Source organism: Phyllostomus discolor, chromosome 1 (genome assembly GCF_004126475.2).
Source record: "Phyllostomus discolor isolate MPI-MPIP mPhyDis1 chromosome 1, mPhyDis1.pri.v3, whole genome shotgun sequence".
Taxonomy (NCBI): Eukaryota; Metazoa; Chordata; class Mammalia; order Chiroptera; family Phyllostomidae; genus Phyllostomus; species Phyllostomus discolor.
In genome coordinates this window covers 58671483-58698478 of record NC_040903.2, presented here as the reverse complement: position 1 = coordinate 58698478, position 26996 = coordinate 58671483, and the positions used below count along the sequence as shown (strand labels likewise).

At 39.1% G+C, this 26996-nt stretch overlaps 1 protein-coding gene and 1 long non-coding RNA gene across 2 annotated transcripts in view; one reads left to right on the top strand and one right to left on the bottom strand.

Moving 5' to 3' along the window:
• Positions 1 to 6632: 6632 nt before the first annotated feature.
• Positions 6633 to 26087, bottom strand: LOC118500084. Its single transcript, XR_004902616.1, has 4 exons — positions 26077 to 26087; positions 22071 to 22076; positions 16379 to 16382; positions 6633 to 7046 (listed from the first exon to the last, which is right to left on the bottom strand). It is a non-coding gene; the product is annotated as an uncharacterized LOC118500084 (long non-coding RNA).
• KIAA1217 (KIAA1217 ortholog) overlaps positions 17375 to 26996 on the top strand; it is a 276224-nt gene continuing 266602 nt past the window's right edge. Inside the window, exon 1 of the mRNA XM_036023224.1 lies at positions 17375 to 19971. The gene's annotated coding sequence lies outside the window, so the exon portion shown is untranslated. The remainder of the gene's footprint in view (positions 19972 to 26996) is intronic.

The following is a 26996-nucleotide window of genomic DNA, read 5'->3' as shown; positions in this document are numbered from 1 at the left end:
TTATCTTGACAGCCAGAGAGTATCACCCAGCTGTGGCTTGGGATGTTTTTGTTTCTTGGCTGTGCGATTACTTTTTAGCCGACAGGAGATGGGAGGCCTCCCTGTCCACCTCACAGACATGTTATCAGATTGACCTTTCTGGATGGGGAACATAGCAAAGGAAGCAGAGCACTTAGTGATTTGGGTGGTCGGGGAGGAGGGCAGGCTTTTATTGATTTGGACACTCCAGGTAGAGAGACCAAGTGCAGTGTTTTAAGTCTGCTATCTTGCCAGTTAGTTACAAAAGTGATGTCTAACTAACACAGATTTTGAACATACATGGAAGTGGAGATTAGCATCAGCCTGAATAATTGAAACCTATGCTTTATCCTTCATATCATTTTTTCCCGTAATTTAACCTCCTATGAAATCTTTATCAGAGGGCCTAAAACTATGACATGTGCTTTATGGGATGTGTTTGCTGTTTGTTCACATTGCCAAAAAACTCTATAGACCTAGAGTAGAGTAAAGAAACAGAATCCTGCTTGATGTAGAGTTGTGGAAATTAATTATGTGGGAATTAAGGAAAAGAAGGCCAGCTTTTCATTTCCAGCATACTGGTACACCTTGGAGCTATTGTGGGTTGGGTTCCAGGCCACTGCAATAAATCGAGCCATAATCTTTTTGCTGGGAGAAGGTCTTGTCTTTCAATTTGTAAACAACGCATCTGTGAAGTGCAATAAAGTGAAGCACAGTAAAATGAGGTATGCCTGTATATAGAAACTGTGCCTATTTTCTATTTTTAATTGTATTTATTCACTTCTTAACTTTTCCCAGTTGCATTGAGATCTATTTGACATATAACAAAAATCCCCCTGTTTTCTATTGATAATAGAGTCATGATCCATTTAAGTAATGGAATTAATACCTCTCTCTGTGTCATTTTTTGTGAGATACCCTATTTTATACAGAGAACTTCAGATTGAGGAAACTCAAACTCAGACCAGTTGCAATTACATGAGTGAGGAAGGAAAATATCTTTTAAAGTTAACATGTATTAATTTGCCTGTGAAATATAGGGATTAGTCTGTCAAAAATGTTGTATTTTCCACGTCAAAAATATTTCAGTTATTGTTGTTACCATTGTTATTTGTGATGCCACAATTATTGCTACTACTATGGTGGTGGTGGTTTCACTGAGGACAATTACATGGCAGCCCTGGCTGGTGCAGCTCAGTGGATTGAGTGCCAGCCTGAGAACCCAGGGGTTGCCAGTTCGATTCCTGGGTAGGGCACATGCCTGGGTTTGCTAGCCAGATGCTTAGCAGGGGGTGTAAGAGAGGCAACCACACGTTGATGTTTCTCTCCCTCACTTTCTCCCTCCCTTGCCCTCTCTCTAAAAAGAAATAAAATCTTAAAAAACAACAACAACAATTACATGAGGAGCCTAAATGTAACTGGAAGGTTGTAAAGGGTGCATGGTATCAGATGACAGGGAATAATGAATCTGGGTTGGAGGTCTGGAGCTCTGATCTCTTTGTCACATGCATTTCTGTCTTAGGTGTAGTCCAGCCAGGGCTGGTCAGCTGTTACTTTGCTGGTAATTCAGGATGAATTTTTGTGGTTTCCAAGATGCCCATCCAAAAGTGGAAAGATTTTGATACATGGGTCTGTGTATACATTTGTTACTCCACTGTTTTGCTGCAAATGAACCCTAACAGCATTGTAAGATAAGCTCAGGCAATGGTGTATGATGTTCCTATGAACAGCACTTTATCTAATGCCTTTTTCTTTCTCTTTCTCCTACCACTCATTTCCTCTTTCCTCTTCTCAGTGACACCCTTTGTTTCTCCCTGACCTTCTGACAATGGATTATTCCAGGCTTCCTTTGCAGGAAGATACATGACCAGCCATAGGAAGGAATTGAAATAGCACAAGTCTAATCCATTTCTCCAGATTCAAAATATCAGGTACTCATCTGGTGGCCACTTTCCTGGCTGCTTCCCAGAGAGGTGGCTTTATTGAGAAGAGTGCCACTGAGGGAGTTTGAGAATAAGACCTGGAAAAGGCTGTATCTAGCACCTTACACAAAATATTTTTTTAAATTTTTACTGAATTTATTGGGGTGACACTGGCTAATAAAATTATGCAGGTTTTAAGTGTGCAATTCTGTAATACATCATCAGTATACTGTATTGTGTGTTCACCACCCAAAGTCAAGTCTCCTTCCATCACCATTTATCCCCCATCCTCCTTTCGCTCCGGTAATCATCATGCTGTTGTCTGTGTCCATGAGTTGTTGTTTGTTTGTTTGTTTGCTATTTTTTGCTTAATTCCTTCACCTTTTTCATCCATTACACAAAATATTTTGATACAAAAGGAATCTAGGTTCTGATTCCTTGGTATTAGGCATAAGGAAAATTAGAACATATATTTCAAAATTTGAATTTAAGCACTGGAAGATTCGTGGTTGAAAACTTATATTTGAATCTTTGAAATTCAGTCAGTCACAATTTTCTAAGGTCTAAATTATTGAAAAGCAAACACATTTCCTTAACTCCTTTCCACTGTCTTCAAAAAATGCAGATGACCACTACTGCAGCATTGTGCTTATCTGCATAACAGTAGCTGCCAGTCATTCCTGACTCCCCCAGCATTCTGGGGTGGAGCTGTCAAACTGTGATGTGTATTCCCTGGCTGCTCTGGCTTTGGCTCTGGAGTCAGGCAGGACTGAGTTGGAATCCAGCCACCATTCATGTGCTAATTGTGTGATTTGGTGCTAACAACTTAATCTTCTCAAAGTTCCCTCATTTGTCAAAAGATAGTAATAACTATACCACAGAGTCCTGAGAGAGAAAGTGATGGATCCTCTTGCTGTTACAATGGCAGCTTTTAGTATTACAGGATTCTGGTGTCTAGTCTCTGGTGTAACAGTCTTGAAGTCTCTATTTTTAAATTGGTATTTAAAGTCATTTTATTTTTTCATTAACAGAAATTTGAGTTACCCAAAGATTATTTTTCCCACTGACAGAACAAAATTTATTCTATTTTTGAAATTTATTTGTATTTTTCCTTCATGAAAAGCTAAAAATTTGGACTTGTTTGACTTATTCATTCTACGTATATTTATTTGGCACTTACAATGATAAAGCCATTGTGAGGGATATAGTGAGGCATGACTCCTGCCTTCATATCAGTAAAAGAGATAAGACATTCATGTGCCCAGACTAGTCTTTCAAGACGCAGCCTAAATGTCATGCCTTGCGTACTGTTTATAACATCTTGCGGTGCTGTACTGCCGCATATAGTCATGCCTTTATTGTACATTTCTTTATGACTTTTTCTTCCATCTAGAATGTGCTTTTGGAGGACAAAAACCTTGTCTTAATCACCTGTGTAAACTCAGCATTTAAAGGGGCACACAACCTAAACTGGGCATGATAGTTTTTGTTGCAGGAATGCATGAGCCAATACTTTTAATACAATTAGAATGTGATAGGTGCCATTTGAGTGGTACAGATAGAGAGGAAAGCCAGAATTTCCAGTCTGTGGTCTTTCCATTTGTTGTTGACCTTGGTGTTTTTGCTCCATCTGCCTTTAATTTTTCTAAAGTTTTGGTCACAGATTATGTAGATCACAATGGATCAAGTAATAGCAACATTTCATGGTTATTACTCTAAAGAGATAAATCTTATTCAATGGCAGAGCCCCTGAGGTAACCATAGAAAACAGATTCCTACATATATTTTACATTGAAAGTTACTTTTCTGAAATAGCTCTAAGTTCAGAAAGGTCTTGTAGTTCAGCAGTCTCCCACAGGCATGGTCACTGTGTAACTACAGTTTGGAAATGCTCTTCCTTCATGTCTTCACTAATAAAGAAATAGGTGTCCAGCTGGCCTCTCACCTACACTAATAAGTTTCTCACTCCTAGTCTCAGAAACCCTCCTGAAAATAATTTTTCTATCTTTATTCCCAGTTACCCACAAAATTTCTGTTTAACTTCACTAGGTCTATAGTACCTGGTTTGTAGTTACAATTAGTTTGTGTGTATTTCTGTATCTAATGTGGTCAAGTATTAAGTGTAATGTGGCTCTCGTAAGAAAGAGGAATACATTTTAACTTAAAAGTCTGATATGTTTTTTTATCCAATACAAAAAGTAGGAGAGATATTAAGGAGAGTTTTCCTTTCACATGAATATCTTGGAGGCCTACAGTAAGGAGAGACAACCAGGAACAATAAGACTCTCTGAAGTGCTGTCACTGACTCCAGAAGTCCTTGTCCAGCTCCTTTTCTCAGGCCTCTTTAATACCCCCTCATCAGCCAGCCTCTCTTTTGTGTTTGTATGGAAATATTACTGGAGCTATTTTCTCTGTGCTTGGTTAATTTGGCACCACTCACCATTGTCTACTACAGTCCATGGTATCTACGCAGAGGTGTAACTATGCTACTGATTGTGAAAATGAAAATAAGGAAAATATCTATTAGTTGGTTTAGTCATAAACATCCCAAGTTCTAGTTTATTCTACTCTTTTTAAACTACCTCTAAAGAACTTTGTTCATTGGTGAAGAGTCGTTCTATGGAATTTAGAACTGGAAGCTTTGGTAAGACTCAACATTATCCATTCCTTTGACTGACATCTTCTTTTCAGGAGGTGTATACCTGGTTTTGTCAGAATCAGGGAAAATGACACAGTTAAAAATCAGAACAAGAGAAGTCTTAACTTCATTTGAATCAGAGGACCAGGTCTTAAGAAGCAAACACTACTTCAGGTTGGTAGAATACAGGCATTTTTACTACTGTTCCACCGAAACTCACTGAAAACAATTAGGAGTATTAATGTAACAGGGTGCAGCCTAGAGTGGGGGCCCCAAATAGGGATTTGGAATGGGGTCCAGAGCTCAAGATGTCCAGGAAATATTAGAACAATATATAGGATGTCCTCCCCTCTCCCGCCTACAGGTTTGAGTTGGGGGAAGGGACACGTAGAGCAGGGCCATTGAGAGCTGTTTTGCATAGTAACAGCCTTGCAGCTAACCTCTGGCATGGTCATTTAACATATCTATAGCCTTTAACTGGTTTCATAGATATGTTAAATAGCTGTGGCCATGCTTTGAGCCAGGGGGATGGAAGTGACTTCCACCCAAGATGTAACTGGTAGGCAACTCCCTCTGGTTATGGTGCCTGCGTGAGAACTTAGAGATGATTGGCTCTATGCCATGGGGCCACATCTGCCCAGACTCACTATGGCAGCCCAGTAAAGCTGGAAGGATACGGGAATGCTGGCAAATGTAACCGATTGTAGGAGGAGTCGGAAATGGGGCTGCAGAGGAAGATTGGCGTGGGAAGAACCGCTCAGCTTTGGCAAGAATGAGAACCATGTGGCTTTGGGGTGCTCCCTTTTGCCACGTGGCTTAGGAAGCAGGAGAGACTGTGCCTGGAAGAAAAGGGGTGAAAGGACTCTTGCTGGTGGGCCATGAAAAGGTGCCACATGGCTCTGGATTAACTGGCAATCTTGGCGGCAACACAGCTGATGGTGCTGGGAGCCTGAATCATGGACTTCTGCTTCTTTTCCTGAGATACGGTACCCCAGATTAGGGCAGAGGGTGAAGGAAGGACTGTGTGCATCTGTGGGTATTCTAAAAGACTTTAATATTTTAATGAAGACATTGGGTCACTACTTTAAGTCTATAGCTTTAAATAAACATTCCCTTTCCTTTTCACAAATCTCTGGCATTGAGAGACGTCTTTCCTCTGGCAGTGGGCATAGCAAACCTAGTGGGGGTCTTTTCAGTAATAATATGTAGTACCCCGCCTTGGCTCTGTTCTGTAACATTACTAGTTGAAATACAAGGGGGAAAAAAACTGCATCTTGAGTAAAACAAGGAAATGGTCAGGACCCATGGAATGGCTTTGGGAGACTAGGGAGTGTCTTGACAGAGATCCCCTTATACACAGAATGTATAAAGAAAGGTAGAGTTAATGCTGGGGTGGGTGGAGGTGGAGAAGAGTATAGGGAGATAAATGGTGATGGTCGAAGACTTGATTTGGGTTGGTAAACACACAGTACAGTGTACAGATGATGTATTGTAGAACTGTCACCTGAACCTGTATAATTTTGTTAACCAGTTTCACCCTGATAAAAGCAAATTAAAAAAAAATTAAGAAGAGTTAAAGGAGGAAAGTATGCTACCAACAATATTATGACCTTGACCTCATCTTCAATAGACAGAGCTTTATGGATAAAGAGCAAGATTAATAAAAGAGAGGAGGGAGTGTTACCAGATAACAACGCATCCAGCCACAGAAAGCCTGTGAATTAAAAGCTTTACCGTGAGCCTTAAAAACATCAAGGACAAAACAACATATTTTTGCGGTAAGGGTATTTGACATCAGAAACCAGAAATGAGGGTACAGGCTGACTTGGCTAACTCTTACCTTTTACATGCTAGTTTCCAGTGGCTATCCATTCAAATATGAGTTATAATAAAAGAGGAACTAATAGGCAACATGAGCCTTAAAACTGATATATTAAACAGGATAGTCTTGATTATGCTGCATAATAAATAAACCCTGTGGGTTCTGGTGGTTTCTTGTGTGTGTGCATGTATGTTATGATACAAAAACACTTTATTTTAAAACAAATTTTAAATTATATTTTATCAATTATGCTATTACAGTTGTCCCAGTTTTACCCCCTTTTCCCCCTTCAATCTAGCACCCTGCAATCCCTCAGGCAATTTCCACACCATTGTTCATGTCCATGGCTGATGTGTGTAAGTTCTTTGGCTACTCCGTTTCCTATACTGTACTTTACATCCCCATGGCTGTTCTGTAACTACCAATTTGTACTTCTTAATCCCCTCACCTTTTTACCCTTACCCCCATATCCCCCTCCAATCCAGCAATCTTTTTCTTAAGTAAGTCCCTTTAACATTTCATATAGTAATGGTTTCATGATGATGAACTAGTTTAGGTTTTGCTTGTCTGGGAAGCTCTTTATCTGCCTTCGATTCTAAATGATATGTTTGCTGGGTTGAGCACTCTTGGCTGTAGGTCCTTGCTTCTAGTCTGCAAAGTTTCTTTTGAGAAACCAGCTGACAGTCTTATGGAAACTCCCTTAACTGCTTCTCTCTTTCTGCTTGTAAGATTCTCTCTTTATCTTTAACCTTTGGCATTTAAATTATGATATGTCTTGGAGTGGGCCTCTTTGCATCCATCCTCTTTGGGACTCTGTGCTTCCTGGACTTACATGCCTATTTCCTTCACCAAATTAGGGAAGTTTTCTTTCATTATTTTTTCAAGTAGGTTTCCAACTTCTTGTTCTTTTTCTTCTCCTTCTGCCACCCTTATCATCCGAATGCTTTAGTCCTTGAAGTTGTCGCAGAGGCAGCTTTCACTGTCCTCATTTTTTTTTGATTCTTTCTTCTTGTCCTGACTGTTTTTTTTTTTAATTTGATTCTTGGCTTCACCCACTCTACATTCATTTCCCTGTAAATTGTTTTTTTTATTTCAGTTAGTTTATCCTTTGTTTCTGACTGGATCTTTTTTATGCTATTGAAGTCCTTGCTAAGTTCCTTGAGCATCTTCATAACCAGTGTTTGGAACTCTGCATCTGATAGGTTGCTTATCTCCATTTTGTTTAGTTCTGTTTTTGGAGTTTTGATCTGTTCTTTCATTTGGACCATGTTCTTTGTCTCCTCATTTTGGCAGACTACCTGTGTTTGTTTCTATGTATTAGGTAGAACTGCTTTGACTCCATGTCTTGGTAGTATGGCTGAATGCAGTAGGTGTCCTGTAGAGTCCAGTGGCACAGCCTCCCCTACCACCTAAGCTGGGTACGTGAGGTGCATCCTTTGTGTGGGATGAGTACTACCCCTTCCTGTAGTTGAGCCTTGATCACTATTGGCAGGTCAATGGTAGGGATTTGCCCAGGCCAGTCAGCTGTAAGGACTGGCTATGACTACTGACCATCAACCTCTGTTCTCTGTGGGGGATCAGCTTCAGAGGCATGGTTGTGTTCTGACATGGTCTGTAGCTGTCCACTGGGTGCACAGGCTCTGGGTTTTCCCTGGTGGTGCAGGCCATGGTCAGCTCCCACCTGGGTTCTGCCCAGGTCCACCCTGGATGAGCTATAAAGCAGTCTGCAGATGGCTGACACTTGTGCTGGGCTTAGAGGTTCCCAGACAAAGTCAAGCTGTGAACCTAGGCTGGCTGCTGCTAGTGCTGGGCCTGGGGCCACCTAGCAAGAGGTACTAGGGCTGGGGCTCACTGAGGCTGGCTGTTGCTTGTTTGAGAGGATTTGGGAAGACATGAAGCTTAAGCCAAGACCAGCCATTCATATGGAAAAGGCACTGTTAATAGCTTGGGCAGGCCTGTAAGTTGGGTGGGCTGGAGTATCCAGATTTCCAGGGCAGGGCAAATAGTATTAGCCAGGTTGATAGAGTCTCAGATATGGCACCAGCCTGCCAGCTCTGTGGCTCTGTGGGGAGGCTTCAGAAGAGGGACAATGGCTTTTGCCTTCCTTTATGTCTCAGAGACAGCTGTCCCCCAGCTCTGGCATTGATGGCTTCAGTTCCTCCCCATATGCTACTGGTGCCTTTCAAGCTGCTACCCCAATGCTGGAGCTCAGAGGGATTGAGTCCGAGTAAGTCTGTGTGTGGTTTCTAGAAAAGTAACTGCTTGGGACTCCCAAAGTTTCTTCCACCAATTCAATCCCTGATGGTTTTTGCAGCCAGAAGTTATGGAGACTTATCTTCCTGGCACCAGAACCCTGAGCTGGGGGTCCTGGTGTGAGGTTGTTACTCCTTGCTCCCGAGATATTCCTCCACCACCTGGATGTGGGTCCAGCCCACTCTGCATCTCTGCCCCTCCTACCAGTCTGAATTCATGTAGTTTCTTTAATTCCACAGTTGTCAAACCTCCATTCAACTTGATTTCTGACACTTCTGAGTGATGGTTGTTCTATAGTTTAACTGTAATTTGTATGTGGTTGTTTGAGGAGGCAAGCTGTGTTTACTTATGCCTCCATCTTAACTGGAAGTCCCTACAAAAACATTTTAGAGTAACTGTACTTGCAATGACTTAGCGATTCAGGCTACTTTCATTTTGTAATGATGCCATCTTAACACATGGATTACAAGTCACATGACAGAGAGGAAGCAAGAGTGATAATGGGTTGTATACAAGCTCTTGAATGTGTTAGCCCAGAAGTAGCATATGTCACTTTCCTTCATTGAAGCTCTTGGTTCTAGCACTTGGTGGGATGTTTGATTTATCCAGATTTTAGCTGTGTAATCTGCTTTAAGAAAGCAATCTCCCATTTACTTGTATTAACTTTTCCAAATATAATTAAAATAACATCACTTTGTTGTACCCATCTGTACAATAGTATCAATTGCATTTATATGTAACATTTCATATGTAATATTATGTAAGGATATTATTCATATTATACATATTATATGTAAGGATATTAACAAATTTATATCCTTATGCAGTGGCATCTTTGTGATTCTTTTTTGATGAATTTAATTGTATCATTGCACAACTATCACACTGGATTACTCCTCGCATTGTAGATTTTAGGATATTGATTCATAGCTCAGGGAATAGATGGTAGTCCCTTCAATGTGTATGAAAAATTCCAAATTAATCAGGTTTTTGTCTATCACATTAGTCTTAACCCTGATATATATTTGAAATTCACAAATATTCACCTACATTTATGGGTATATGTATCCAGAAAGCCTGGAAGCTGAGGCTAATAGAACTAAAGACCCACTAGGAGCATAGACCATTGAGTGAGTGGAGGACTTCGCCATGTGAAGAAGGTCTGGGGGAAAGGCTAGTGTTGTAGAAGGGGTAGGCTTGAAGAAATTGTGTGTGTTTTGTAAATAAATACATACATAAATGAAAAGTCTATAAACTATGTTAAAGGAAAGAGACTTAGCTAAGAATTTTCTCTTTAGATTTATTAATTTGTTCTAATCCAAAGGGGAAAATGATGGGAGAATTGTCATATTTAGTAGTAGAAACCATTTAGCTGTTTGAAGTGATGACGAAATATGCTTGTACAGATCAGAATTTTTTTTCTAAACCTGAAGGGAAAATGAAACATCTTGGCAATTAAGAAGTCTAATGCAGTATACACAGAACAAATTACAATAGGAAGAGGGAAGAAATACCTTACACAGACTGCCATGAACATGGAGAATGTTAGATAGATATTTAGCATTTCTTTAGCACTATTTTCTTAGCTACTATTTATAGTGGTGAAAAAGTGGAAAAAAACTGCAAGGAGAACCTATTGTTGGCATCATCTAAAATTGTGGCACTGTTGCTCTTTACATTTATTATTCCATCTTCTCAACAGCTCTCCGGAGTAGGCACTATTAGTAACTGTCCTTAACAAAATGAGAAACTGAGCACAGAGAACTTAAGTCTTGTTGAAGGTGACATGGCAAGGAAGTGGCAACACCAGGATTTAAATCCTGTTATCTGGCTGAGGGGACCTCACTCTCAACCTACAGTGTATAAACCATTCCTCTAATGAATGACAGAATCAAAAGACATTCTGAAATGCTGAGGAAACACAGAAGGACGAGAATGGGGGACCAGTGTGCCCAGGGTCAGTAAGTATAAAATTTACTGGTGACCTAGAATGGCTGAAGAGTCAGCCTCCTAATTACATTGGCCCTTAATAATTCGGGGAAGAAAAGGAATTAGGCACTAAAGAAGCAGTGGCATAAATAGTGGTAAGTCTCTGAGAAGGTGAAAAATTGAGAAAATGTTATTCTTGCCAGAGTAACACTTCCAAGTAGAAGGACCATGGTGGCCTAATAAAATTGCAAGTTGTATTTAGAAACTTTATATAAGCGTATATGTGAGTGCTTAATGAACTACTAGACACCTGTGAATAAAGAATATGATAAAATTGAAAGAATCAATATTAAAAAGCGTCTGATTCTCAGAAATCCAAATAACCTTGGCTGTGTCTAAGGGCAATCAGAAAGCCATCAGAAACAATAGGCATCTAAATTTGGGTATGATGAGAAACAATAGTAAAAATATAAGCAGAAGGAGCAATCTAATGCTTAACAGATGTTGCTACTCAAAGGACCAGATGAGGGAGCTAGCTTGGAATTGTTTCCCAGAGGACTGATATTTTGAAATGCAACTTAAAAGATGTTAGAAGTATATTTTAGGAGATTTGAAATATTACATAATAGGACATATTGTGCTAGGGACTCAGCAATCAATAAGACTAAATTCAAGGGGTTGCAATTTTACTTGCAAAATTAACTTCAAGTTGACATTAATCATACAAGACATAGAAAAAGAGAAGAATCCTAAATGGGGATCATTCATAACACATGGCTTTTGATCCATGTTTAATTGGATGCCACCAACCACTGCATCAGCTTTAATTTTAATTAGTGTTGTAGAAGAGCAAGAGAACTCATTTTGAGAACGGTACTATATTAAGAAGAACACTGCAAAAAAAATAAAAATCAAAATAAAATTCTCCTGGAAAACCTGCTTAGGAATTCCTGAGAGTATGTGGGAAAGTCAAGGGGAGTCAAGAACCTAAAGCTATGCAGAGGCAGGTGACACTTGGGAAGCTGTTATCAGCAAAACCTAGAGTAAATTGTCACCAAATGAGACGGAAATTTTGATATTGAGGAATTCCAGAAAGACCAGTGTGATTCAGTCCAAGACATTGATATAGAACTCATGATGAAAACGTCTCAATTGCCTTTCCTCTCCTCACTCATCAAGTTCACTTCTTTGTTACTATTCATTCTTCCTCCTGCAGGTGTTTTCTTGGACTAATTTAATTAAGTGGCTATTTGTCGGGGATCTGCACTATGAGCTCCCTGAGCACTGGGCAAAGCACAAAATAACCCACCCTGCCAAGGATACCTGTCTTTGGTGGGAAGAGTGGTAACTTTGGGGTTCAGTTTATATATGCTAGGACACTTAGCAGTGTGATTATAAGCAAGTCAGTCCATTTCTCTGCAGCTTTTTGTTAACCATAGAAATGAGACAGACAATACTGTAGTGCTGAGGATTAGATGCAATGTCTCCACTTTAACAGATCTTGAATGCATGCTAAAAATCTTCTCATTAAGGGGAAGGCATTCGAATTGGGAAGTCAGAATCAGTACCTTTTAGGGCAGCATGAGACAGTGTGCATTCTAGATTGCAATGATCTAGACCAGAATTTTGTAAAAGTATGTTCTGCAGAATCCTAAATACCAAGACTGTTAGTAGACTGTTACCAAGACTGTTCAGAGAGTAGGGAGAAGGTTTCTAATTTGGGAACATTCTTGGTTAACCCAAGTTAAATGACTATGTTGCAGGACTGGTCAGATCTTTCACTTATATGTGGAATCTAATGAACAAACTGAACTATCAAACGAAAAAGAGGCAGACTCATAAATAGAGAGCAGGCTGACAGCTGGGGATTGGGGGTGGGGTAGTGGGGTGGAGGGATTGAGCAAAAAAGAAAAAAGAGAACGCATGGACACAGACAACAGTGTGGTGATTGTTGAGGGGAAGGTGGTGGGTAGAGGTGACAGATGGTATTGGGGGATAAATGATAATGGAAATAGTACAATAAAAATGTAAAATTTAAAAATAAATAAGTTTAAAATAATTTTATTTAAAGAACTAACAATAATACATTTAAAATAATAACTAAAAGGTGTTGCAAATCTCAGGGAGAGATTTGGGAGTAGGTGGATAAGGAATGAAATATGCAGTGTTTTCCTAACCTATTCCAAAATAATATTGTTTGGGGGAGCTCTTGTGTCATGGGACACAACAGGAAATGGTGGTATGGTGTGTATTTTAAAAGCTTCCTGGGGTTCAGGGCAGAGGGAGAGCAGGAAGGGAAATTTCACACAGATCAGAATTTGGATGGAGTCTCTTGGAAAGATAGGAGACTTGTCCTAATTATCTGTTTCCTCAGCTGCCTGGTACATAGTAGATATTCAACAAATACCTGTGACAAAGACATTGACAGATTATGATTTAAATGAATAGAATGAAGGCCTGGAGGCTTTCAGTTGGAGAAGGGAGGACAGCAGAGACAACAATGAGACAAAAATGGAGGTGGTTCCCTTGTGAATGAACAGAAGGCTGGTCCGGGAGAAGCAGAGTGACCTTTGGAGAAGCGGGAAGTCAGTGGATTCAAGCAGAGGGAAACCAGGATGTGCTGGATCTTGGAAGTCAAGCAGAAAGCTTGGACTGACAAACACAGGGCACCTTTGTAGCCTTGAGTATGAAAGTGGAATAAAGCAAAGTTTAAAGGTTAGCTTTTCAGTGCTAGGTAGGCGGTTCTCTGTGAGAAGCCAGGGTACTGGCCTGGGAGCAGTTTCAGTGTCCATGATGCGGGGCCAGGCCCAGGGGCTGGAGGAAAGGGACTCAGCCAGAATTGAAGGAGGACACATCAGATTTTTGGATGAAAAATGGGAATAACTTGGTGAGTGGATATAGAAGGATGAAAGTCTGAAGAGCTGCAGCAGGGGCAGCTGAAAAGGCAAGAACACCTGACCGGGGACCCCAGGATCTGGGTTCTGATTCTCACTCTGCTCCTACCTGTGCTAGAACCTTAAGCAAATCAGTAAACTCTGTGTCGTGTGTTCACTATGTGTGGAACTGCCGAAGGACTAGAGGCCTACCACTGAAGTAACATTAGTCAACACTACAAGAGGAATGGGTGCAAAAGGACACCGCAGTGTTACCTCATGGGATCTGCTGATGGGGATGGAATTTGGGGGAACAGATGTGGTCTGGAGCTCAGTGGATTTTTTAGCAAAATTCTGTAGTGTCTCCCTTTTGAAATGCTCTTAGATTTGTCCTCTCATGGCCCCACTTCAGTACCCATCTCATTTTGCATTCCTATCTTGGCATCTTTTTCTTATCAAGCCTGCCCTTTTTTCTTCTCCTCCCCTAATCTGAGGGTTTTCAGGGGGTATGCTGCAAACCCCACACAGATGGGAAGGTAAATTGTAAACAGTGTAATGCAGTGGGGCTACCAGATGGAGCTTTGAACTGAAGCATTGATTTTGACAAAGTGCAGAGTGAGGTGCTGCTAGCACACTTGCAGTAAGAGGCTTCACGTAGTGTCATACTTGCACTGTTAAGTATTTCCAGGTTAATGGAATGTGCAGGGACTTTGTTTCATGAGTACTTACTGAGGTTCCATTTGGGGCAGTCAACAGTTCTACTCCAACAGCACTGAAATTCGGAAGGAACAGGTGGGTGATGTGGTACTACAGACAGTGGTTGTACATGAGACATGAATGGGTCGTATGTGCTGTAATTACTGAAGACTGTTTTTATATTTTGGTTTCTCAGTCTTCCCTCTGTCCCTCCTTTCCACTTTCTTTGTTCTTCTTTCTTTCCTTTTGGTTTTTAAATGTTTCAACTGGACCAGAACATTCTCCCATACAAAAGTGTGAGAACCATTTCCATGCGTCTTTCCACCTACTTCTTGCAACATCTGTTTTACTTCTAGTTAAGTACCAAGAAGTTTAGTGCCCATATAAGCTTCCAGAGAGCACATGTCTTTTCTGCATTCCCTAGTGTTTATCTGTTTTATTAATATTTTCAGAGAATCAGTTTACAGTTATCCTTTTCAGATTATTGTTTGCTTTTATCATAACTAATTGTCTTTTCCTAGTGTTTAAAGTTGTCACTGTCTTTTATATTTTTAAATGAGTAGTATGTGTATTTATTTTTAGTATTTATTGTTTACTAATAAAGGCATTTAAGGGCATATAATTCCTGACACCAGCTTGCAACCTGTCCTTCAGTTTTGTATGAAATATTTCCTGTTTCTTTGCTTTAAAGAAAGTTGAAATTTTTCTGTTTTGATTTTTTTTTCTTGGATTTGAGGGATGCCCAGGAATATTTCATTTCAAAGTATTTGAGATTATCATTACCTATTTATAATTTTATTGGATGTGATCAGAGAGTGAAGCCTGTATAATTTGTTAGTTTTCAGTTGTTTTATGGATTGGCTTAAAATTTTTTCTTACAACTTGTCAAATACACAATCAATGTTTGTAAGTTTTCCATAAATATTCATAAAAATTATCTAATGTATATTATACATAACAGGTTTGTTGTTTGTGTCATTCATTTCTTCTCAGTCCTTATTTTTTTGGCGCTGTTTGGTTCTAAACAAAATGTAATAAAATCTATCATTTAAAATGTATTTTATCATGTTCTTGCATTTCTAAGAATTTTTGCTTTATGGTTTGTTAGTTGCTTTTTTCTTTGTTGCAAATTTATGATGCTCATCTCTTCATAAATTATGTTTTTTAAAAATTATCAAATGACCTCTTTATTTTGTTTAATGTTTGTGCACTTTTTAAAATACTAGCATTATTACTTTTGCTTTACTCTTGATTGCATTTGTCTGATACATCTTACCCATCTATATTCAACTTTTCTTTATTTATAATGAGTATGTTTATTAGAAACTACATATAATTTGGTTTTGTTTCTTTAGCCCAGTCTATTAGTCTTTGCGTTTTAATGGTAGAATTCAGTCCACTGATATCTGTTATAATAACTGATGAACTTGATTATATTCCTTTATTTTAATTTGACAGCAAATATGTCTATTCTTCTTTATTAAATATAGTCATGCTCAGGAAGTACTAAACAATTACTTGAGTTTCAGTCTTGACGAGCTGTATTTGGAAAGACAGTAGGCGCTCCAAGTGAAAATGACTGCTAGAAAATTGGAAGTAGAAGACTAGAACCTAGGCCAGAAAACAAGACTGGACAGTTGCAAATCGGCACCATCGGCACTATTAGTCAGAGTTCCCCAAAGATACAGAACCAGTAGGTTAGACAGAGAGCGAGAATGAGAATGGAAGAGAGATTCATTTAGTTTCAGGAATTGGCTCACATAATTGTAGGGAATGGCAAATCTGAAATCTGCAAAGCAGGCTCTCAACCAGGAAGTTCAGGGAAGAGCTGCTGTTGCAGCCTTGAGTCCAAGATCTGCAGTATTGAGGCATAATTTTTTCTTCAGGATCTCTAAGTTTTTGCTTGTAATGCCTTCATCTACCTGAATAAGACTTAACCACACTCTGGAAGGTAATCAGCTTGATTTGACATCAGCTGGTTTTAATATTAATCACCTCTAAAAAATACCTTCACAATACTGTCCAAACTGGTGTTTGACCAAGCATCTGGGCAACATAGCCTAGTCAAGTTGACACATAAAATCAACCATTACCTCAGCACCATAGAAAAAGGTGGCTAAATGTAAATGGATTATTTCTAAAGGGAACAACAACTACAAACAGAAACAGAGCCCAAGTTCAAGGACTTAACATTAGGCAATTAATTACCATAGTTGGTTTTGATTACTTCACTCAGAAATCCCTATTCTTTTGATGATAAAGTGTGTTCTTGACATACAAAATGTATAATTATTTTTTCTTTTTAGTGTTTGTCAGTTTTTCTTTAGACCAGAACTTCAGATATGCAGACATTTCTTGAGGGTCTGCTGTTTCATTTGTCTTCTCTGCTTCTGTGGTATGTTTGTCCTGGGGTTATGACTTATAATATGTTAATCATACCCTGTGTAGTCCTTACAGGCCTCCATACAATTTAAAGCTAAACACATACCCCTGTTCTACTGTTACTGTGCTGATAGAGTATCCCAGTCTCGACTATTCCAGACCCTGTCCCGTCTGTTGACTTCGTATATCTGGGAGGATCTGCAGAAGTCTCTGTTTACTCTTTGTGATCTAATATGTACTTTCAGGTTAGTTTACCAATTAAATCCTTCCAGCATGGCTTAGTTTAGTTAAGATTTTAGTATCTCCAATGGCAAGCAATTTTATTAAACTAGCAATCACAGTGCCTAGTGGTTAAGCAAATATGTTTTGAGTTTAATTCTTGGGTCTGCCTGGGTTCAAATTCAGACTCCAACACTTAGTAGCCATGTTGAATTATTCAAATTACCTAACCTCTCTGAGGCTCACCTTCTCCCTCTGTGATGTGGGGGATATTAAATGCTCTTACATGATACTATTGTTGTGAGGCTTAAATGAAATGAGGATTGGTTATTTTGATTATAAAAATATTGCCCTGACCGGTGTGTCTCAGTTGATTGGGCATCATCCTACAAAGCAAAAGGTCACCATTCAGCTCCCAGTCAGGGCACGTGCCTACGTTGTGGGTTCAGTTCCTGGTCAGGGTATGTGCGAGAGGCAACCCTGATTGATGTTTCTCTCCCGCATAGGTATTTCTATATTTCTATAGAAATATACCTATATTTCTCTCCCTTTCTCCCTCCCTTCACTTCTCTCTAAAAATAAATAAATAAAATTTAAAAAATAAAAGTTTTTCTACCCAAAGAAGTATTTCTTTTCTACATGCAACTTCTAACTCATGCTTTTTTAAGAAACAAAAATTCAGGCCACAAATGCTTAACTACAACCTCTTTTGCCAATTATTTGTATTCTTCTATTTTCATGGACTTTTTCATTGAGCAGTTTTCTATGTCTCTTATAAAATGGGTTTGATGAAACAAATTCAAGAGAATCTTACTATCCAAGTCAACAGAGATACCTCTGATGTTGCTAATTTAGAAATAAATTACTCCATCTGCATGCATTTAGAAATAAAATACTCCATCTACATGCATTTATTGTGCTTTGACTTAGTGTGGTGTTTAGTTGCTGTCAGGCAAATCACAGTGTTATTGAAGCTTAGTCCTACTTGATAATTTCCTTAGAGACTTTAGGAAAAATCATTACTGGACTGGTCACCTCTAAACAAGTCTTGACATTTCTTCCCAGCCCCCATTTGTGTTGTTCTTCTTGCTGAGATTGTTGTCGTCCAAAACTTTCCCCACTCTAAATATTTCAAGATCCTCATATCACCATAATGTCATTGCTGGTTACAAATCTTACATAAGTCTTTACCTCTGCCTGCCTGCCTGCCAAAGAATGGGTTAATCAGGTTGCTGTCTCCTCTGAGTTATTTCTGTGACTACTTCCATTTGCCTGACATTCAGATTCTGACTCTTCTCATACTTTTTTCCAAGCTTGAACTCAGTAAGTAAAGGCTGAGATATTAGAATTTCCTAAATATCTCAAGGGGAAGATTCAGCAAAATTGATAACCATTCTGACTGCTAAGTCTACTTTGGCAGGCTCCTCTCTCTAATGGAACTTGGAGGAGTATCTGCAATTGAGTTGTGCTCCACCCCATTTTTGGATTTCACTGAATAAAGCCTAGATTTGGTTATATCTTGTTTGTGTTTGTTTCACATTGTGTTTATGCCCCACTAGGTAAAGTACAAGTGTGGGCTTCATCTGGTTGTATTTTCACCTTGCAGAGGTGGTAATTGAATCTCTAACAATGGTCTTGCTTCTCAGGAGTGTTTCAACTTGTGCTGCTATATTAAACCAGGTTAGTTCTTGGGTTCCCTTGGAAGGTAATGTCCTATCTGTTGATGGTGAACTATGGCAATGCAAAACTTCAGCAACAGTCAGAGGAGGGGATCTGAAGCATTTAGAATTCCTTTTATGGAAAGAGCCATTCTGAGTTTTTACCTAGGATCCCTCTCCCTGCATACACCTGGGCAGGCTCAGCAAAGAGTGGAGGCTTGTCTTTGTTGTCTGACCTTTGAGGACAGATGTTGCCAAGACTATTGCAGTTTACAGCAGATCTGTGGCAAGTTAAAGCAGCTTCCAAACACTGCAGTGTTGTGACAGATTCTGCTGGAGGCTGCCTAGCTCATTCCCACTGAAGAAACTTCCTGCTAGCTACAGCTTTGGACAGCCATTTGATAACATAATTATAAACTCTCATGGGTTTGGAGCAAGTCCCATTCAAACCTTTTGGTACCCCCAGGTCAGCAATCTTGAACTTGGGAGTGTCTGCAGTAAATTTCGAGGTGAGAGGAAGAGGACTGAGCCTAGTGTCACCAAGATGGGTTGGGCACAAATTTGGCAGAAATTTGTCCAAAGTTTTGTGCAGACCAGGGATTCTATAACACTTGCGTAGTTAAAAGTGGATGGGTGGGTGGATGAAGAATTGAAAGTCTTAGAGCCTATTGACCATTCCCAAGAAAAGCCAAGAGCACTGATTTTGATGTTGTTCTGGTAATTTATACAAGCTAGGACAAACATGCCAAAGATGTATGACAGGAAAGAGTTAAAAAATTCTCAACATGTTCTCCTACTATCTCTGCAAGCCGGAGGCCAAGGGAAAATGTACCCGCACAAACACACACACATTTCAGCAAGGAACCTGTTTTGCAAGTTTTGCTGGTAAAAAAGTAGGAAGGGGTTGCTTGAGAGCAGAGTGGAAAGCCTTAGAAGTATTGATTGAAGGTTTTTCAAAACCTACATTTTCAACGTAACTTTATCCTTCAGAGAGAGGCACATGTGCCACTGTAGGTTTTTCTTCGACTGATTAAGTGCATTGTTAGACAGGGAGGGGCAGATTAACGAATGCCTATAATTTTGATCATTGTTTTCTACAAAACAGCTCAGGCTTTGAAAATGAAGCCATCATTCTTGGCTAAGTTTTTGCCAACAGCACAAATTATACTGTGCAGAGATCCAAAGCCCCTAAAAAGGTTTCATTAATGAACAATTTCAGATGATTGTTTAAGTCTTTGCCTGACAGGTACTGTTGGCACAGAGACAGGTGGGGTTAGGGTTTCCATGGAGATTTATGATGTCATGCTTGAAAGAGCATGTCAAGACAGCCAATTTAGCAAGTAGCTACTCAAAAAGTCCTATAGGCTAGAAGTAGGTTTTATGCAAATGACAGGAGTTTCACTGGGAAAAACAGCAAAAGAAAACAGTAGAGAGATATGGAAGGGGGTTTACCTGACAGCTCCGAAGGATGACCCTGGAATCCATTAGAGATGAAACTTCCAGAAGAAAAATTAGAGTTTGTACTTTAACTGTCGCCTCACCTGTGGAGCTCTGAGTACAGGTAAATATGTGCTTTTTCTTCTGAGTTATTGCCAGAAATTGTTTGGAACATTGAGGTCTGTTTCTCTGCATTGTTCTCTTGGCAGGAAGAACCGAATCAATAAGCACAGCTTTCCCACACGGAATGTTCGTGCTCTGGGGCTGTGTTTTTCAGGGCTTTTTTATTGAATGAACTGAGATTTTTGAATAGAGCTGAAAAACAAGTGGCACATTATGCATTATGCTGATTATGCCCTGTGAATAATGCTATAAAAATGCCATAGATAAAGGTTAGAAGGACGATCTGGGACTTGAGATACATTATTTGTTTGTAGATTATTCCCAGTTTGTTTTTTTTAAACTCTTAGAACAGACCTGAGTTGGGAGTATATGTATTTCTTATTTTCGAGTCTTAAAATGCTAAAGATAAACCCCATGGAATATTACAAAAACAGACAGGTTTATTGCTGCTGCACTTTCTTGGTGTGTGTGTCTGTATACTTCTCTCAGAAAGGCATTTCACAATATCAGAAAAATATCCTGTTTGAGATACCAGAAGTTTTGGACTTGAGGAAAGCAGTACTTTGTATATTCTAAGAAGACAGATAAAGGTTCCTGGGCTGGGGGATTGATGAAGGTTGTTTTTGAAGCCTTGCTTCAGAAAAGAAACCTCGCTTTGGTGGTGGCATGGATTTTCTGTTTGCATCAGTTACTAGTAAGACTGAGTAAACAGTCTTGCCAGCGATATGGATGTGATAAAAATCACTAAAGGTAGCTGTATACCCACAAAGTTGACATAGAGGGGTTACTACGGGGACACAAGGCTGTGATGTGAGTAGCTAGGCCTACCAAGCTTAAAAAGAAATGAAAAGCATGTTTGCTTCTTTCACACACTGCGTAAGGTTAAAGCACAGAATTAAGAGGCATTTAAAGACACCTATGAAATGGGAATTGGGGCTTTTGAAATCAAAACTGTTTAGGAGCAAATGGGCAAGCATTAAAATATTTTTAAAACTTCCTAATATGTAAGAATTCAAACCTCCTGAAATTTGTGTCAGATAATGTGGATTAATTTATATTCTTATTAGATTATTGTGTTACCGTAGTGATTGCAGGGCAGTTGAGTGATGAAAGAGCAGCCCCCCTCACGGGGGAATGCCTGGGTTCTGATTCTGGGCTTCCCCCCTAACTACTTGTATAACTTTGGGAAAGTAAATGAATGTCTTCAAGCCTCAGTTTTCTCCTCCATAAAATAGGGGCGATGATAGTGGTATTGTGAGGATGAAATGACAAAATCTTTGTGGCAGAGGTCTCTGCATTCAGGCTCCACACACATTAGCAATTGCTTTTATTTGCTACTCATGTGGCAGTGGACTGTATAGAGTGTTTTCACATCCTTTATCTTATCATTGCAACACCCCAGTAAGATTAGCAGAATCTTTTTTTTTAAAATCCTTACCACAGGATATGTTTATTGCTTTTAAAGAAAAGGGAAGTAGGGGGAGGGTGGGAGGGAGAGAGAGAAAAAGAGAGAGAGAGAGAGAAACATGGATCTCGTACATACCCTGACTGGGAATGGAACCCACAACCTTTTAATGAACAGGACGATGCTCCAACCAACTGAGCCACCTGGCCAGGGCTAGCAAAATCTTTTTGTTCCCCCTGTACTGATGAAGAAACTGTGACTCAGAGAGATACTGAAATATATAACACAATATACTGCCATTCTATATTTTGTGCTATTTTTTTCTCATTTTAGGGGAATAGAATAAAATCAATGTGTTACTGCAATAATTCCCAATAGCAGTGATTATTTCTATAAATTAATTAAAATAAAAAATATTAATTGTGTCAAAGGAGCTGGGATACACATGGTTTTACATTAATTATGTGTGACACTTTCTCTAGGTAGGCTGTGGAAGTGGGATTAATTTACTTTTTTACAGCACCTATTGATAGGAGCTTGAGTTACTTCACACTCTTACAATTTTAACTCTTACCTGCCCCTGATGCTTGTTGGCCCTGCAAGAAGAGTCAGGTATGTCTATTACAGGTATCCTGACTGGGAAACCAAGTCACCAAGGGCTGTGAGAATCACAGGAAGCAAGAGGTTGAACACACTGTCTTCTTTTATAGTCTAGGTGTTGGCACCTCACCCCCTTGTCTACATTCCAGGCCAAAAACAGCCCATAATTATGTTCTACATCCATTGTATGTAAGAGACAAATATGTTTTTCATTGTGTTATTTTTAGCAGCAGTGTTTCTAGCCAGAGAAAAGTACTCTATTCATTCCAGAATTTTCCTGATGACTTCTTCAATTTTTCCAAATTTTCCACCTCAGACTGTTCAGAAGTGTTCAGATTCTACACCCCTGGAGGAAGTTTCTTAGCAGGAGTATTAGATAGGCTCATCGAGTGGGATTCTTAAGGTGTTCTGATTTCTGAGCTGCTTGAGGCTGAACTCATTCTGTCCCAGATACTGTAAAATTAATTAACTGTGGTGATAAGAATGGCGTCAGGCTGCACTGGGGACTGCAGTTCCCGACACTGGTTTGGGGCACGGGAAAACACTCGGGTTATCTCAAGTGCAAAATCAATGTATCTAAAAGCAAATATTTATTTCATTCAGAGTGTCTATTCCAAATATGAACCACAAGGCAGCATGTTAATAGTAGAAAATAGTCGTGGAATCAAACAACCATAGGGTGCCAAAATTCCAAATAGGTTTAGAATCACTAATAAATATTCTTACACATTTTTTTTACCCACAGACCCTGTTTTAGAAGTCCATTAGAACTTTTTATTACACTTAATTGTTGTATTGGTAAGAGATTATCTGTTGATTAATAAGTGGTGATTGCATTTAGAAGTCTGTTTTGTGTCTAGCAGGTTTTAGTGAAGGTCTGTGGAGTGAAAAGCACAGGGTGCACTGTGATTTGAGGGCCAGATTGTCTGGATTCAAGGCCTGCCTCCATTCTTACTAGTACAGCTTTTCCACTGAAGAATATATGTAGGTTTAGTCATATCCCTAATACAGTGTAGCATCAAATTTAAAAAGCCTCTGTAACAGAATTAGTGATCTCTAAAAATTATATTTTTCTTTTTTAAAAACTTTGGAATTTCCATGGAAACTATTTTTTCAGAAAGAAAGGCACTAAAATCTCCCAGCTCAGGAGCTGGGATTGGCACTTCCTCCTGGGCAGTCAGTCAGTGCAGGGTTCCTCTGGGCGGGAGGGAAGCACTTTCAGAAACTTGTTCACAACTCAGGGCCCTGTCATTGCTATTCATCTATTTAATATTATTGGAAATACTCCTGTTTGGAAACTGATGGGGAGTACTTTGCAAAAATCTAGTTTTAAAACAAAAGTCATCTTGGAAAATGGTGTCATCCCAGACCACGTTGCTTTCAGATGTATGGCCTCAGAAGGGATGGGTGGTGCTTTTCTTCTTCAGCAATCAAACTTCACATCACCTTTTATTCCCCCAGCCTTTTTTTAAGCAGGTAAAACTATAATTTAGTGCAAGCTAAAATTCCTCAGGCCACTTGGGTTGGGGACTTTTTATTATGAACTGTAAAGTGCAATGACCTGACTCTGCTTATGCATTTGGCCATTTCATATTTCAGGGTGGAACTTCCTCAGATGTTGTTCCAGTATTGGTTACTATTTTGTAAACTCCCCAGCTTTTGCTTTTAACTTGTAACCATTGATAAGAGAAAATGTGGGGAGGGAGATTTTTTGGGGGAGGCACAATATCAAGGTAGGCAGGATTCTGAGATTTCTAAATCTATTTCTTATAAAACCAAAATGTCAAATTCTCCTTAATCCATGGTGACAGTTGTGACATCTGCACAACTTGAGGCATTAGGACCACTGGGCTGTGGTGGACAGCATGAAATTCAGGACAACCTTGGTTAGGAAGGGACCTGGGAGGGACAAGGATGGAAGCAGGGATAAGCTTTATCCTAATGACAGGAACTCTCCTGCTTGTGCATCTGCATCAGAAAACAGACTTAACAGGCATCAGAAAGAATTTTGAACAGCTTATTTGAATGAATGACAAGTGCAAAAATAAAATATTACACAGTGGTAGAAGTAGAAACTCTTCTCTAGAGATCTCACAGCAAGGCATGTACAGCAGACTTTGTGTGATGACGGGAGTGCAGGCAGTGCACAGGAAAGGCAGCTGATAGCTTTGGGGGCCTTAGGTCCTCAATGGTGGTTTCATTTCCCACTCTTCATGTCATTGCATGGTCCTCTTCCACTCCTATCCACCTGCTCGTGATTAAGCAACAGAAGTGGTCATGGAATTTCCCACAAATGGTTTTTCTTGGTTAGTAAATGCAGATGATCACGTCGTCCCCCACAGACCCGATGGTGGGGCTGTCCTCAGAGCTGTGGGCTGAGCCCTCCTGGTGCCCTGCTCTGCTCTGCTCGGATCATGCAAGGAGGGTGCAAAGACCCCTTCTTGGAGATGTTGTTACAGGCCCGTCGTTGGCACTGTAAACTATTCAAGTAGCATTTTCCTTGGGCTTACTAGACTTGCCGTTCAGAAGCAAAGTAGGCTGCTGCCTCACCCATGTTTTGGAATGGTCAAGGAAACAGATTCAGATGACCCATTGGTCATTTTCAGTCTTTGACACTAAGAATGTTTGTAAATACCCCTGAGAATGTCACCTGGGTGTCAACTTGTGTTTATAGCAAATACATGTGTGCTGTTCCAGCGGAAAAAATTTTTTTTGATCATCTGTTTGAATTTCACTGAAGGAAGAGTTGCATGGGCTCCCTTCATCTTTAACTTTATTTGAATCTTTTTTCAGTTTTAAGACTGCAGAAGAAATCAACTCCAGTGAATTGCCTCATTAAAGATAATTTTCTGTCTCTCCTTTGTGGAGCCTGTATGCCTCTGTGTGTGTGTGTGTGTGTGTGTGTGTGTGTGTGCGTGTGCATGTGTGACTATGTTTTTGGTGGCAAGAACAGCACAAACTCTGACTTAAAACTATTCTTTCAGAGCAGTTATAGTAGTGGCTCCACAATACATTAACTCGACCACTTTTGATTGCTGTGCCAGTTGCTTCATTTTCTTTCCCTTCTGTTATGAACACAACTGTGATGACCTGTGTAATGGTGCATGTACCAGCAAGTCTGAAGGACAGATTCTTAGGTGGCGAGTTACTAGTCTGTTACTACTCGTTTACTAGGATTACTAGTGTTGAAAGGTATTGCTCAATTCCCAATACCGTTTGCTGCAGTTATTACAATATATGAAATAGACCCCATGTGTAGGTAGGGATACATAACCCAGTAATATTAAATAAGCAATACAATTTACAGAGCAGTATAGATAGTATAATACCTTTTATTTAAAATAAAAAGGCTGAATCCTATTTGTATGAAAAAGCATATCTTTTTTCCGTGTCCTCATCTATACATTAAAAATTTCTAGAATGATGCCTAATAAATTAAAGGATTAGTGAGCTAGTGAGGACAAAAACTTTTATTTTTAATTTCTGGACTTCTCTACTACTTATATTTTTATCATATGTATATATTAATGTAAAAGTCTAAAACTAGTTACAACAAAACAGTTGCCCTGGATGGGATGTATGTTCTTCCAAGGGAAGCCAGCAGTTTCCAGGTAGGCTGTGGAAGTGACTTTGTTCGTCTCACGCACCAGTCCAGAAGCATGTTTGTGCTTTGACATAGTTGTTCCTTGAGAAAGAAAGGGACCCTCTTTTTATCCATCCTTACTAGAGCAGTCACTTCTGATGGCATTAGTAGTCTCATTGCCAGCCATAGAATCTTCCCTAATCAAGTTCATTCCAACCAGGATCCCACTTTTCTAAATAAATGCTGTTTGGGGTTCTGAGTACCAGGTGTGTTTTGATTAAATATATTTAAGCTACCTGAAGTTTTCAACAAAAGCAGTAAATTCACCTTCCCTGTTGGGTATCTTCTTACTCATTGTATGAAACATTCACTTAAAAGTCAAGTTTATAACTAAACTTAATCTTTTGCCAAGTTATGGGGATCAATTTTAGATAAAGAGAACTTAGGTTTTCATATTAAGACTATACTGATATACTATGATTCAGTTTCTTAAATGAAAAAGAAATGTTTTAATATACAGAATATTTCTATTTGAAAAAAACTTTTTTTTAAACAGCAAGACAGGTCAGAAATAGATTCATGAGATGCCTTTTGAAAGAAAAGAAACAACACTTTTTGTACTCTAGGATCACTGAAGAAAGCTTCAGACATTATTTAAACTCTAATTTCTTTTTAATCCAGATGCACAGAGTGCATTAAAACTACAAGTGTAATAGATTTGATATACATTTCTTTTGCACAAATCAGTACATATTTTACTGTAATTAGACTTTCCTTCCTTTCTTCTTTTCAACAGCTACTTTTGAAGCTTCACGTTTTCCCAGATACATGCTTTTTCTACTTCATAAAGTATCTCAGTTCTGCAGTTAATTGCAAATACTTGCAAAAGGAAACAAATACAAAAAAAGTCTCTGAATATGGTATTTTTGAATAAACATATGCTTGATATTAGTTGGTAAACCTAAAAAATAATGAGGGATAACTGTGCTTAGAGGAAAATGGGAAGAGTAGGTGCTATGATGTGCACAAGGAAAGCTGTAATTCAAGCAGCCTCATTTGAGAGAATATAATGACCATCGTTTCAGGTCACTTTAAGTCTAGTTGAACTTTCTCGATATCATTAGAAAAAAATAGACCAAGCTTCTTATGGCATAAGGTAAATACAATATTTCCCCCTCAAATATTTATATATCACTAGCTTTTTAAGACATATACATCCAAATCTCAAATGGCTTACAGGGAAGTTTTTTTATTGTATTGTATGTGCCAACAATACAATAAAAAAATTTCCCTGTATGCTTTCAAACCACTGTGAATAAGTACTAGATTGCCCACAAGTATTATTACTTCCTATATGCCTAAAACTTCCACACAAATTTTCTTGTATAGTCCTCTAATAAAGCCATACAAATGATATGTATAAATAAGGAAACTAAGG